The sequence below is a fragment of the Platichthys flesus genome, chromosome 7, assembly GCF_949316205.1.
Source record: "Platichthys flesus chromosome 7, fPlaFle2.1, whole genome shotgun sequence".
In the NCBI taxonomy this organism is placed as follows: Eukaryota; Metazoa; Chordata; class Actinopteri; order Pleuronectiformes; family Pleuronectidae; genus Platichthys; species Platichthys flesus.
In genome coordinates, this window is record NC_084951.1 from 5,278,316 (window position 1) to 5,291,320 (window position 13,005).

At 41.3% G+C, this 13,005-nt stretch overlaps 1 protein-coding gene across 1 annotated transcript in view; it reads left to right on the forward strand.

Moving 5' to 3' along the window:
• Positions 1-13,005, forward strand: part of LOC133957216 (kelch domain-containing protein 8B-like) — a 154,144-nt gene that overhangs the window by 87,061 nt on the left and 54,078 nt on the right. The gene's annotated exons all lie outside the window — the stretch shown is intronic.

A 13,005-nucleotide genomic window follows, 5' to 3' on the forward strand; every position in this document is an offset into this window, starting at 1 on the left:
GTGTGTGTGTGTCTGTGGGTGATTGTGCATTAGAGAGAGGGAGGTGTGGGGGGGTTGGGCGAGCCTGTCTGATTATGTTGTGTGTCAATGAGAGCAAGAACACAAGCACAGGATCATGCGGTTGTGTGTGCCTGTGTGTGTCTGTGTGTGTGTCTGTGTCACTGCCGTAGCCTGTGCCAGGCGTCGACGAGCTGTCACTTTAGGTTAACGTCGGCTACCGTGTGTCTGAAAAACTGCGACATGCCTGCGCAACATCACAACCGGCTTGTCACTGTATCTCATCCTCACCCTCATCATAGATAACACACTCTCTCAGTGTTCGCTCAGCTCCCCCACATCTCTCACCCCTGGCTCACACACACAGCTGACACTGCTTCACATCCTCTTCCAGTGATTATCTCATTATGTGCAGAGGGCAGTTTTCCGCCAGGTACCAGTTTGCATGGATTGCGTGGTAAATGAATCACCATAAAGGTTGATTCTGACATTATAGCTAAAGCACATCCATTATCATCGGGTGAAACCTGGCCTTTGAGCATCACTTTCATTACATTTCAGCACGAAACACTGGCTGATAAGACACTTAAGTGATAAACAAAAGGATTGGTAGCTACAAAGAGCCACATATTTACAACTGCATGTTCTCCTTCTCTCTGTGGTGGCGCTCAACCAAACCTGTCCTCTTTCAGCTGCCGAACAAACAGGCAGAATGCATTATGCTCCGCTTTGTACAAGGCTCACAAATTAAAACGCAGTTAACAAACATAGACGCTCATTACAGTTGGTCCCAATCATTTCAGCAGTGGCTTTTACAAGGAATGTGATTAGTGCATTATGTAGAGGGAGAGCGGAGAGAGAGAGAGCAGCTACTCTGATGGATCGCCCTCCAAATGAAAATGCACTTCAAGCTTTAATAACAGAACAAATGTGTGATTAGTGTCTCTAGGCAAGTAGCTGCAGACATTTTATGTGTGAGTTGTCAGGAGCATGTCTTCCAGTCAGACTGCAGTGAGGATGTGTAACTGCAGCACATCCAGGGACGTGTTGAGCACAGGAAAAACATTCTCACTGAAAGTGGGCCTCATGCAACACAGACATACTCCTCTCCTACATCGCTTACTCACTTCTCATCTCGAACCTGTTCCTAAAGCTACTTGTTAGGCCCTATTTGTGTCATTTACAAAAATGTATGAGAACTTTCCCGTCCGAAGCAGTCAGCAAAGAAAAGGAGTTGACCTAAAGGTGGCACAAGACTCTGCCTGGGCCACACTAGGTGCGTGTGTAGTGTAGTGAGTCCCTGAACTGCTGCGTCTCATGTGCTGCGTCTCATCCATCCAGTGTGGCCTGGGTGTGAGATGTGCAGTGGTCAAGGAGATGAAACAGTAGTTGTGTAGTTAACTTCTGCATTTAACAATGATACAACTGTTTGCATGTTAAGGAGATGGGTCATTATTTGTTCGTGTACTCCTTATCCCCTTGCTCTTTCTACAATTAATAACCAAATGCTTCCTGTTTACACCAGCATGCACATGCCCAGTGTACATAAGTGCTCACTGCCGCTGCTTTTTCAGCAGTGATCGACTTGACTGTGAAAACACAGCAGAATGGATGTAGCCTCAGTGACATTGGCTGCTTGCACCCATATTTTATTCTTAGGATTGTACATCATTTAATTTCAACAGTTACTGAAGAGAGAAGAACTAACCCCACATACTTTCTTGATTGCTAACCTGACTGAAGGGTTATATTGACCAAAACAAAAATGGTGCATTTTTGAGTCCGGGTCCCCCTGAAGTTAATTGTGAGGCCAACGATTTCCACAGATCTACCTCACTCCATGGAGCTTATCCTCTAGTCCCAGCAGCGCTATTGAAATATGCTGGTTTATGGGCACAAGAGCATACATTCACTTTTGGAAATCGGTTTTCGTACCAGGGGTTCTTGCATGAAGCCTATTGTCATTAAACTAAGGCATAATTCGTTGCTTATTTAAACAGGGAGGGGTGACTGAGCTCGAGCTCTCTTTTACTACAGTTTCCTGCAAACAACCTCTACTGTTAACATCTAAGCAGCCCCACTGGAGCTATGTGTTCTGCACAGGAGGGTATTGGTTCTTTATTGCTACTGCAGAAGGAAAAGAGAGTTTGTATTTCATTTCTCCTGTTTTCCCTTTCTAATCTTCACAGGGCATGATTATAACTATATTAGTACCCATGTCCAAAGATCGCAGTCTCCTCCCACTCAGTACAAAGGGAATAAATGAACACACTGTTTGTGCAGTGCAGTAAATGTCACAGCTCAGTGGGGAGGATCAGGAAACGAAATGTTCAGGGTGGATTTATCTGCAGAGAGGAGCGGCAGCCAGATATCAATATTAACCCTTTTTCTACTTGACACCAAGCACTTCATCACTTGTTAGCCCAGATCCATGACTGCTGCTGAGGTTTATTGTGAATTTCGAAGTGGTTTTAACATCAATCAGAATATAATCGTTATTGTTTACCCGTTTACAGTGGGTATGCAGGTTTTAATGCAGACTGTCACGTAGCACTGCAGTTTACAAAGAACCAGGCTGTGACAGTTAGAGATATATTATTTATTTGTCAGCGCTGTTTTTCAATTCACGAGACGTCCTTTGCTTTATCAAGATTTTATCCAGCGTCTTTTTCAATGCGTCTGCAAAAAAGTTAAAGAAAGAGTGTATGTGCAGTAGACAGCGTGTAGCACCAGGCTAATAAAGCACATGGTGTTTAAATCATCAAGGTAAAGGTTACAAAATAGATAGGCTTGGTCTATGTAAACTTCAATTGACATCATCCTTTTTTAACTAAATGAGACTTGTGTTTTTGCCCTAATACCCAGTCCAGCACACAATGTTGTTTATTGGATGGATTGTCAGTTATGATGCCCGGAGGAGGAATCCTAAAGTGATCCTCTGGCCTATGAAACATCTTAACATCTTATAATTGGATTAGCACTGAATATTGAGACAACGTTACCTAAGGACTTTGATGATCCCCCGACTTTTCCTCTGGTGCCAGCTTGTCTGTGTTTTTGGTGAACGTCTTAATAATTGTTGAATGGATACTATGAAATATGGTCCAGACATTATTGTTGCCATTTGGAGGAAGTAACATAACTCGTCTTCTCCTGTAACTTTTCTAAATCATAATTTCTGATCTTTTAAAGAAATCTACAAAACTAACAACATCCCCATCAGCCTTTACTTGACTTAAGCTCTCGTTTAGTAAATGCTGTAGTAGTATAGCACTGGTGCCGTTTTGTTGTCAGATATAGGGGATTGATTTACAGCCAAGGGTCTTGCTGAGAAAGCCTTACAGGGTACCAGCATTAAAATGGACCAACATGCAAAAACACTGCCACAGGGATTTACTTAAGTCAAACATAAAACACTAGTTTTATGCTATAATTTGAAACCTACATGTGTAATTATTTAATTTGCCGTTTGCAGTCTCTATCTTTGCAATAATTAACATGGCCTTCCCCTGCGACCTCTTTTATTCTTGTCAAACCCAATATGATCACTCCTCACTCACACTATTAACTAGAATTGGCTTTTTCTACTGAGCCTCAAATTAGAGGCTAATTTCACGAGCACCTGGAATCTACAGCACGGTCTGAAGCTTGAAGAGGAAATGTTTCACTGCTGCCAGGTCCCTACATAACAAGAGTAGTAACACCCGTAATGAGCCCAGATGCCACAGGCAGACACTGTGAATGGGATATTTGAATCCCTGCCTCAGTGGCACTGTGACTATTTTTGGAGCTTAGCAGGTAAAAATCTGATATATAAGTCAACACCTCAATGTCATGGATGCAAAAGAACAGTGATAAGAACAGGTTTTGTGCTGCAATCTCTTACGTTTTTTTGTGTAAAGAAGAAAGTTACATGAACCAGACAAACATGTCCTTCAGGGTTCGCCCCTCTGGCTCTATTTTTGTCCAATCACAATCAGAGTGATGGAAAGATGCAGGTGCTTACAAGCCTAGCAAAGATAGTAGATGTACAATCCAGCAATATCCAAGAGCCAAGAACCAATGGTTGTACAAATGGTCCTGGAGAAGGCTCAACTCTTCAGTGGAGATTTTGTTTCCAACAAGTAGCTTTCACATGACCACATTCTAATGGACCTAATTTTATACAGGCATGTTCTGTGGTGACTGAGCTTTAAACTAAGAAGATTAAGCCTCAATCAGATGGAGATGTGAATTTGGGGGAATTTAAGGAATTGCGAAAGAGTCTTGTTGTTGCTGTGGAGCTACTTAAACCAGACAAGGTTTGTAACACTGATGAACACAGGACTAGCTTTTCTCTCTGGGCTGTGATGAAACAACATACATTGCCAACTTGCTATTTTTAAGCTTATTGCAGTCTTACAAGCCACTTTAAGGCAAAGCTGGTTATTTGGGATAAAATGTGCTATGACTATCATGGTCATGGTCATCGTCATGGTCATCGTCATCATCATCATACCGATGCCATTTAAAAGAACAGGAGAACAGGTGTTACTGCAGCATTCAAAGCTGAGCAGAGGTTGCACAATATTCAGAACATGGCAACATCAAAATCAACAGCTCAGTGTTGTGGACCTGAACATGGCGTACACTGTCTGTGATACTGATGTGACCAGGTTACTGCCGTGACGGGTTTGAACACAGCTTTTCTGGAGATGTCATGATTACTTTAATGTAAATGCTGTCTTCTGCTTTTTCTGTAACCTGTATTCATTTATGTCTTTCACACTGACTGAGGTATTTTCTGAAATAGGATTTTGGGATTCTGTCACATCAGGATGTGGTCATCTGTAAAAATGAATCTTTGTCAAATTTGAACGAGAATGTGGAGGAAATATTAAGTGTTCTCTTGCTGACATTATTTATTGTGCACATAATCTAGAGTGTTTGTTGGTTTCTTAGTTGCATCGGAGAGGTCCTGTTTAGCGTCCATATCTTTAAATGAATCTCTATAGCCTCAGGTTTTAGATTTATACTAGAACATTTACTTCCACGCAACATTTGTGCTTGGCAGTGTGTTGGGTTGATCTCAGCTATTTGCTTTAAATATGGGCCAGTATTTTATAGCAGCATTGTTCAACAGGGGTTTTGCATAATTTCTGTTATTTACGTAAGGTACTTCTTGAATAACAGATTTTACAAAACTGTTTTCACCACTTGTGAGTGAGCACCATGTCCATCATTTCACCACAATATTCTGTTTAAACTCCCTGATGCAGGGGTTAGCAGAGTCCCAGTATAGTCTCTCGTTGTGGGCAACATTGGGTGTTACAAAATGTATTTGGATCTACATGTTTTTAATTATTTTACAAATGTTCTACTGTAAATGTATGAAAATCACATACAATTTATAAACTTAGTCACAGACAATGACTGTTAGAATGCCTACATCTCAGAGAACTTCCCTTTCCCTCTTTTTATGGAACCAAGTACTGTGCAAATGCCTAGTGTGTTCAAATCTAATTTTAACCACTATACCTGAAACCATCTGTAATTGTGATTTTGCCGTTGGTCATAATTGTACATCATTACTTTTTGTAGGGAGGGAGCTCATTGTGCAGGTTTAAATTACACCTGCACTAGGTGCTGCAAATGTAACAGCAGGTTGGCATCATTGGCATCATTTCAGGATGAATTAAATTATATATTTATATATGTGATAGGCTTGATGTAACGATTCATGTTAATGAATAGCCTCCCATTTAACCATATCCCTCCAAATATGCTGCCTGATGATTAAAATTAAGTTTTAATTTTCTGTTGCTGATCTTCATCAGTTTTTAATTTACCCACTCTATAAGCCTTTTCCCTATTTTCTACTACCCTGGTTCTGGTTATGTAATAGAAATGCAAAGGAAGTGGGCCAGAGATTCATATATTATCTACATATCTGTTTTTATGTTAGCAGATATCAATTTGGGAATTGAAGTGTAACGTGGCATGCTTGCGCTACCTTTCAGAGCATATCAACATTTAAAAGTAGATAAATGATGCATGGCAACGAAAGGTTCAACACTCTATAATTCATTGGTTATACACGTGCATAGATGGTGCTTATGTCAAGACATAATAACGCCTTAAAATGATGGAGTTGTCCTCCCAATGTCAAGTCCTCCAAGACTGCTAGCATCAATAAGAAAATAAGAAAAGGTGAGGATCAGTGAGTGTCAGAGCCCCGATCCAGAATGAAACATGGAGCATCCATTAATACATCAGGAAGATGGCCCCTGGGGATGAATACTTAGAGAGGGTCTCAGGCAGCAAATGACAGGGGGTGATGAGAAGGAAGAAATATATTGTGGTAGACCAAGCCCCATCCATGGTATGTGCCATCAGCGGATAGAGGAAGTGGCTTACATCAAGAAATCCCACCAGTGGTTAGAAAAGAGCGACATAAAGGATAGCAGAGAGACTCTGATAATGGCAGCACAACAACAGGCCCTAAGCTCCAGATCCATAAAGGCTGGGCTCTACCACAGCAGACAGCACCCATGGTACAGGCTATGGGTAAGGTATAAACAAGTGGCTTGGCTAGTATACAGGAACACCTGTGCCAAAAATGGATAGGAAGTCCCTAAGACCTGATAGGACATACCACAGAAAGTGTTTTAGAACGAGACAGCGAAGGACCTGTGGGACAAAGAGGTGCTGGTTAACCAGCCAAACTTATAGGTGGTTGACAAGGAGCAGAGGAGGGCAGCTGTGAGACTGGTGCAATTCCAGCTGACAGCCCCATCAGAGAGAGGGAGAGCAAGGTAGTTGAGAAATACTAGGGTCTGAATGAACTGGGACAGATTTCAAAGATAAAGTCGAAGTAGTCCCAGTGATAATGGGGGGGTTACTGGCTGTGACCTCCAAACTGTCATGACACTGCGCACAACCCTTAAATCGCCAGTCCTTCCACACCCTGAGGAATGCAAAGCTTTCCTTATTGGGACTTTGTATTGACTTCCCCTCATCGTGCACGGAATAACCATGACCATTTCCCAAACCTGAACCAGGACCTCAGAAATCATGTTCTGCCTCATGAGGACTGGGCTTTGGTCCCCATTAGGTCTACTGGTCCTGACAAGGTCAGTGTTTACACTAAAGGTCCTAAAGAGGGAACAAAAATGAGTACCACACACACACACACACACACACACACACACAAACACACAAACACACATATGCAAAAACATTCGCAAAGTAGATATGCTGCATCCAATGAGATATGATCAAACACTTGCAGCATGTCTGTGATCTCTTCATTAAAACGTCCATCTGAGAGAAAGCGGCTTTCATCTGTGCTGTGTCTCTGTTATGACTTTGATCTCAGTGTGTTAATCCTGTTTCTTTTGTCTGATTGTTATTTATGCTCCTTCTCTTCACACCGATGGCCGGCATTTTTCCATACAACAAATAAACTTTGATCTTTTCCATTTTAAGCTGGTCTACAGATGGAGGTTTGAAGGGACTATTGATTGACCCTTGCCTCACCAAAGATGACGTTGTGATATCTCCTCCATATTCCTTCACTATTGACCCCCTGAGTGAATGTGTGTCTGTGTTGTCTGTGTTGCACTACACCTATAGCACTGTGTGCCTGTACACCGGCCCTTCTAAATTGCACTCTTTTGTCCCTGACTTGAAAGTGAAAAAATAACTAAATAAGGTGAAGTGAAAAAGAAGAGAAGAAAACGGGGAACAAGTCACACAGGTAAAAAAAATAGGATGGAAGAATGAAGGAACAAAAGAATATAGAGTTAAGATAAATTGGCTAATAATTATGGGAATAGACAACGGAAGGAAAAGGGAAAGAAAGAATGATGGACCTGAATCATCTTTCCTTCTTAGTGAGAACAATTGATCCTATAGACCCCAGCACTCCTCCGTCTCAGTCTATACATAGTGCATGGTGACTATAGCTGGCAGCTTACTGGAGGGTTTTATAGATCCACTATTGATGAGTGCTCATTAGGACTAGTGCTTTGGCCTTTAAAATGTCGCTGTGGGACACAAAAGCTTCCATCAAACACAAAAGCCCCCTTCCTGTTTTCTTAACATACACTTTGTGGTTTTTGAATTTGGACTAAACTTCCCATTTTTCATGTGAAACCCTAGATTCAACATTGGTGACAGCTGTGAAGGGAGGCAGAACGTGTTTTGAGTTCTCAGTCCACCTATGCACCATTTCTCAGTAATGCATTATGGGATTTATTTTAAATTATGTAAAAACATTCACTGATGACTCAAGAATGATCTGTCGAAGATCAATGTCACTGTGCCTTCTCAAAACAGGTTTTTGGCCATAATGCACTAAATTAAGAGATCCAGTGAGCTAGTTCAGACACAAGCTGCGTTGCTATAATCATTTTTTTGTGTTTTTGCTTGTCAATGCTGCCCTGCATCAGTATCACAGCTCGTTGATTCTGCCCCTAAACAACCCCAGGCTCCGACGCAGGGATTGCAAATCTCTGCTCATCCGTCCCCATTATGTCTACGTAATTATATGTGGTAGAGTGATGAGGTTGCAGCCTAGTAGCCAAAACCAAGTTTTGCGGCTGGAATAAAAATTTGATATGGGAGTTGCCTGATTGAATTATGACACATATTGTTTCCATGGCAACCAAAAGGTCAGTTTCACTGTGACATCATTGTATTCTCCTAAAACACGTTTCTATATTATGCAATACCAAATGAGCAGGGCAGATTGTGGCTATATCTCTTGTAACTTGACCTGATATACAACCGCTTGGCTTGTACTCTTCTTCTTACTTGCTCACTCTCTTCTTTTTAAATTTGCTTTCATCCTCTTTCTCTCTTAAAGGATGTTTAATCCAGTCTGAGTCTGACTTCAGGAAGCCTCTAAAAATAGGACCAGTGGGTCCGATGATTTGTCACGTTATATAAGCATTTCACTAACCTCAGTGGCCAACAGGTTGTCTGTAAACAAATGTCTCAAAAACTTTCGGGACAAGCTAAATTATTTATTAATCTTTAGAAAAGAAGCACTGTGGATTAAGGCATACACAACCGGTCGATTGAACAGATTCAAGGGACAGGTTAACTGTGAATGTGAATCAAAATGAAATTCTGCAGTAAACTAATCTAATTAAATGTTATATTGAGCTGGTCTGAGACATCTGCCTTAAGGAGAAGGAAGAGCGAAGTGTACAAATTATAAGAGTAAAGGAGGACTTATGGACTATTGAATTATTGAATTAGACTCACGCATTGATGCCTTTTATGTTGTTCTGTAAATATATCGTCATCACTTTGATTGAACATGAACAAGATTTCATGCAGCATGCCAAATATATATTTTCAGAGTAAAAAAAAAATACATTTAAAAATACAATTATTTTAGTCATGTTGTGAAGACTTATTATTAGGAAAAAAACTAAAGAAAAAGGATTCTGTAAAAGGGAAAGATGTGACAATCACAATCACAGTGTGTGAAGTAGGAGACAGAAAATGATGAAAGCCAAGTGAATGTAGCGGTGAGAGAAGGTTGAAAAAATAGATGAGGGACAGGCAACGTGAAATCAAGAAGACAGGGACCTAGAGACAAGGGAGATGAAAGATGTTCTGCTGGGCAGGAATCAAAGCTGCAGACCAAGTGTGTACATCAGGGTTAGAAAGAAGAAGAACAGAAATAAGAAGCATAACCAGTGAACAGTAAGTCATATATAATAATTTGTCCCTCAAATGTGCTATTATACTGGAGCATTTGCAGTTCATAGTTTTTGATCATTTGTGTGGTCAGTGCAGAGCAGTACAAGAACATTTGGTCCATCACCTTCAGTGCTGATGGATTTTCTTTTCACGAAGATCAGCCTGCAAAACGCCACCCCATAATAATAGTCTTTAGTTTACACTGTGGTTGCCATGGAGTCTCCCGGGGTGATGTGCAGAGAATAGAGCATGGTTTCCTTAATTAGAGGAGGTCGCGCATGACAAGCCGAGAATGGGCCGAAAGGCACACACACACACACACACACACACACACACACACACACACACACACACGCACACACACAGGTAGCAGCTGTGAGATGCTGCAGGTCACAGGTCACAATGTGGGTGGACAGGGAATGTCAAGTATCTACAGTCACCAAAATAAGGATCCAGATTGGTGGATATTTATCAGTGGGTCACGCCATTACTAATCCTACTTGCACACATGTGTAAGGTCTTAACATGTAATAACTATTTACACACACGCACACACACTGTTTGTATAAAGCTCTGCAAACAAGCAATACAAAGTGACAGTTTATTGTAGAAGTGTTTGAGGAGGCCTCACTAATGACAAGGAATAATTCTGAAGTAGCTCCAGAGCTTTAACCAAGGGACAAGATAACAGAACATTACAAACAGACAGGTTTGGAACAGGCACTGTACTAATTGCCATTTTCGCACGCTAATTATTAAAGTTGATTTGGGGGAATGGCGAACGCTCAGAGAGAACCTCCACTTGCACCAGAGGATCAATCTGCCAGCTGAGGGCCCTGGGCTGATGGATCTCTGGTTCCAAAGGCAGCAGCAAAGCTTCCAGAGAGAGACACATGGAAGAGAGACGCACATGGGAGAGACATGAGGGACACATGGAAGAACATTGGAGAGACATGAGGGACACATGGAAGAGAGACACACATGGGAGAGACAACATGAGGGACACATGAAAGTACATTGGAGACACATGGGAGACACATGGAAAGGAGACGAACATGGGAGACACAGAGCTGAGCCGAGCTGCCAAGCCATGAGAAACTGCTGAAGTGTTCAAGTGAATTGTGAATTTACAAAGATGCTGAAAAGCGACTGTTTTGTCACTGGCTTGGTTTGGGAGACCCCGGTGGCATCGTCAAATCCCACAGTGATTTATTAACACCTCGATCACCTCTTCTCCCTCCCTCCCTCTCCCTCTCTCTCTCTCGTTTACTCATACATTTCCAGAAATATTAAAAATTCAATTTGGTTTGAATTCTCTTTCCTTTATTGCCAAACATTTGAACGTGCTTCACAACTTAAAGGTGCCCCATGGTGTGTTTTGCTACCTCTGGCACAGCTATGGAGAAATGTTTTTATGCCCAGTTTCCCATTTAGTTTGTATTTAGTACAATTGTGCAACATGTTGGCAATGCAATACATATTTCAAGCTGTGGTTTTACATTATTCTACTTGTTGCCACCAGGGGTGAAAAAGCAAATAAACATTGTTTAAATAATGCAGGTTTCAAATATAAAAAAAAAGGTAAGAGAAGCTCTCAACAAGTTTATCAGGCCACAAGGATTCAACAGTATATGTTCACATCAACAACTGCATTTGTTGACTAGAAAACAACCCAGGGCAAGAGTGAACAGCCGCTGTGTCACTGGGAGCTGCACACTGTTGGGGCTACAGCTCCTGGTGGGGCAGGAGGTGTTGAGTGGGACTGACAGGGTCTGAGAGGTCTTGAGATTGACTGACAGATTGGTGCCGCGTCAGCTATAATGAGAACACAGCATCAAACTGTTGTGGGAGGGGGGGATGGAGCTGAGTCTGAAGATCTGGATTAAGCGTTCGATGTACAGAATTTCCCACATTCATCCAAAGTGTCAGAACCCAGCTGGCCGGGGTCTTTAGTGTGGAGTTAACATGCTCTTCCCATATGTCGGTGGGTTTTGCCTATTCCTGCATGTATTCCTCCCACAGTCCGGAAAACATGCAGATTGGGGTTGGTTTCAGCCAGCGACCCCCAAAAGATAAGCAGTGTTGTTGATGGGTGGATGGATGGATGATTTTTGGAACATTTTCTTTTTGGTATATGATAGGTATAAACTGGGATGTGACAACTTGGAGCAGATGAAAATTTACAATGTGGATAAAATTATGCATAACACAAGTGAGTCATATATTAGAGTATTTTTATATATTTGGTCCAGGGGTTTCTACAAGATGAAAGTCTTGCCTACATGTCACATCTCGTGATTAATCGTGATAAATCAAACCTTTCCCCAGAGAAAGACGCGTTAAATGAACTTGGATATAGAAGCGCTCCACTGAGCTTCTAAAGACTTTTTTCCACATTCATCTTCAGTGAAAACAAATTCTCATTTCATTGTTCGTTGAAACAGTTAACATAATATTACGGGAAAAAGTATAAAAGCTCAGGCAAAGTTGTTTTCGTTGTGCTGCTTTCATTCATGCTAGCTCACATCCTGCACTGGAAGAAGTTTGCTCACATAAGCATTGTTGTTTAATATTTTTGAATGATATCATCTTTCACTATTACCATTTCTATCATCAGCATTATCTTCATGCATATGACTTTATATAAAAATGCTTGAAACATCTCCACTTCCTCCCATTGAACAATAATGAAGCAAAGATTTCATTGATATGAAAAATGTATTTGGCTTATACTTAGCATCCGTTAACATCTTACATCATGGTTTCAATTGGGGGTTAAGAGAAGAGGCAGCCACCAGGGGGGCATTCAGATGTTGTTTTGTGATGAAGCCCATTTTAATTTACACAACTGAAACACTTATGAAGAAGGCTTAGTTTGCCACAAGCAAACCTTATGCAAGACAATGTTGAAAAATGTATGTTCTGAAACGAAGCCCAGTGCATTTACTCTCGAGGTAGATCTCTCATTCCTCTCACACTAACAGGTTAACATTTGAAGTATGAGGTGAAATATTGGACTGTTGGACAGTGTGAAGCAAACCTGAACAGTCCATTTGAGGTCTCCGACACTTTCATCTAGAACCATCATCTCAGTTTGTCCAGTAGTTTGTTTTATCTGTCTAATAGTTTGGTTTTTCTTTACGATGAACTTTAAAGACTCACAGGGCAGTTAACTTGGACTCTCCTTAAAACCGCTTAAAAGTAATTTAAGAATAGCGATAAAGCTTCTACTTAGAAAGCTCAGCAGCAATCGTGCTTAAAATGCAGTAGGGGCCTCTCTGCAGCTACAGGGTTTGTGGTCTCAGCTCTGTG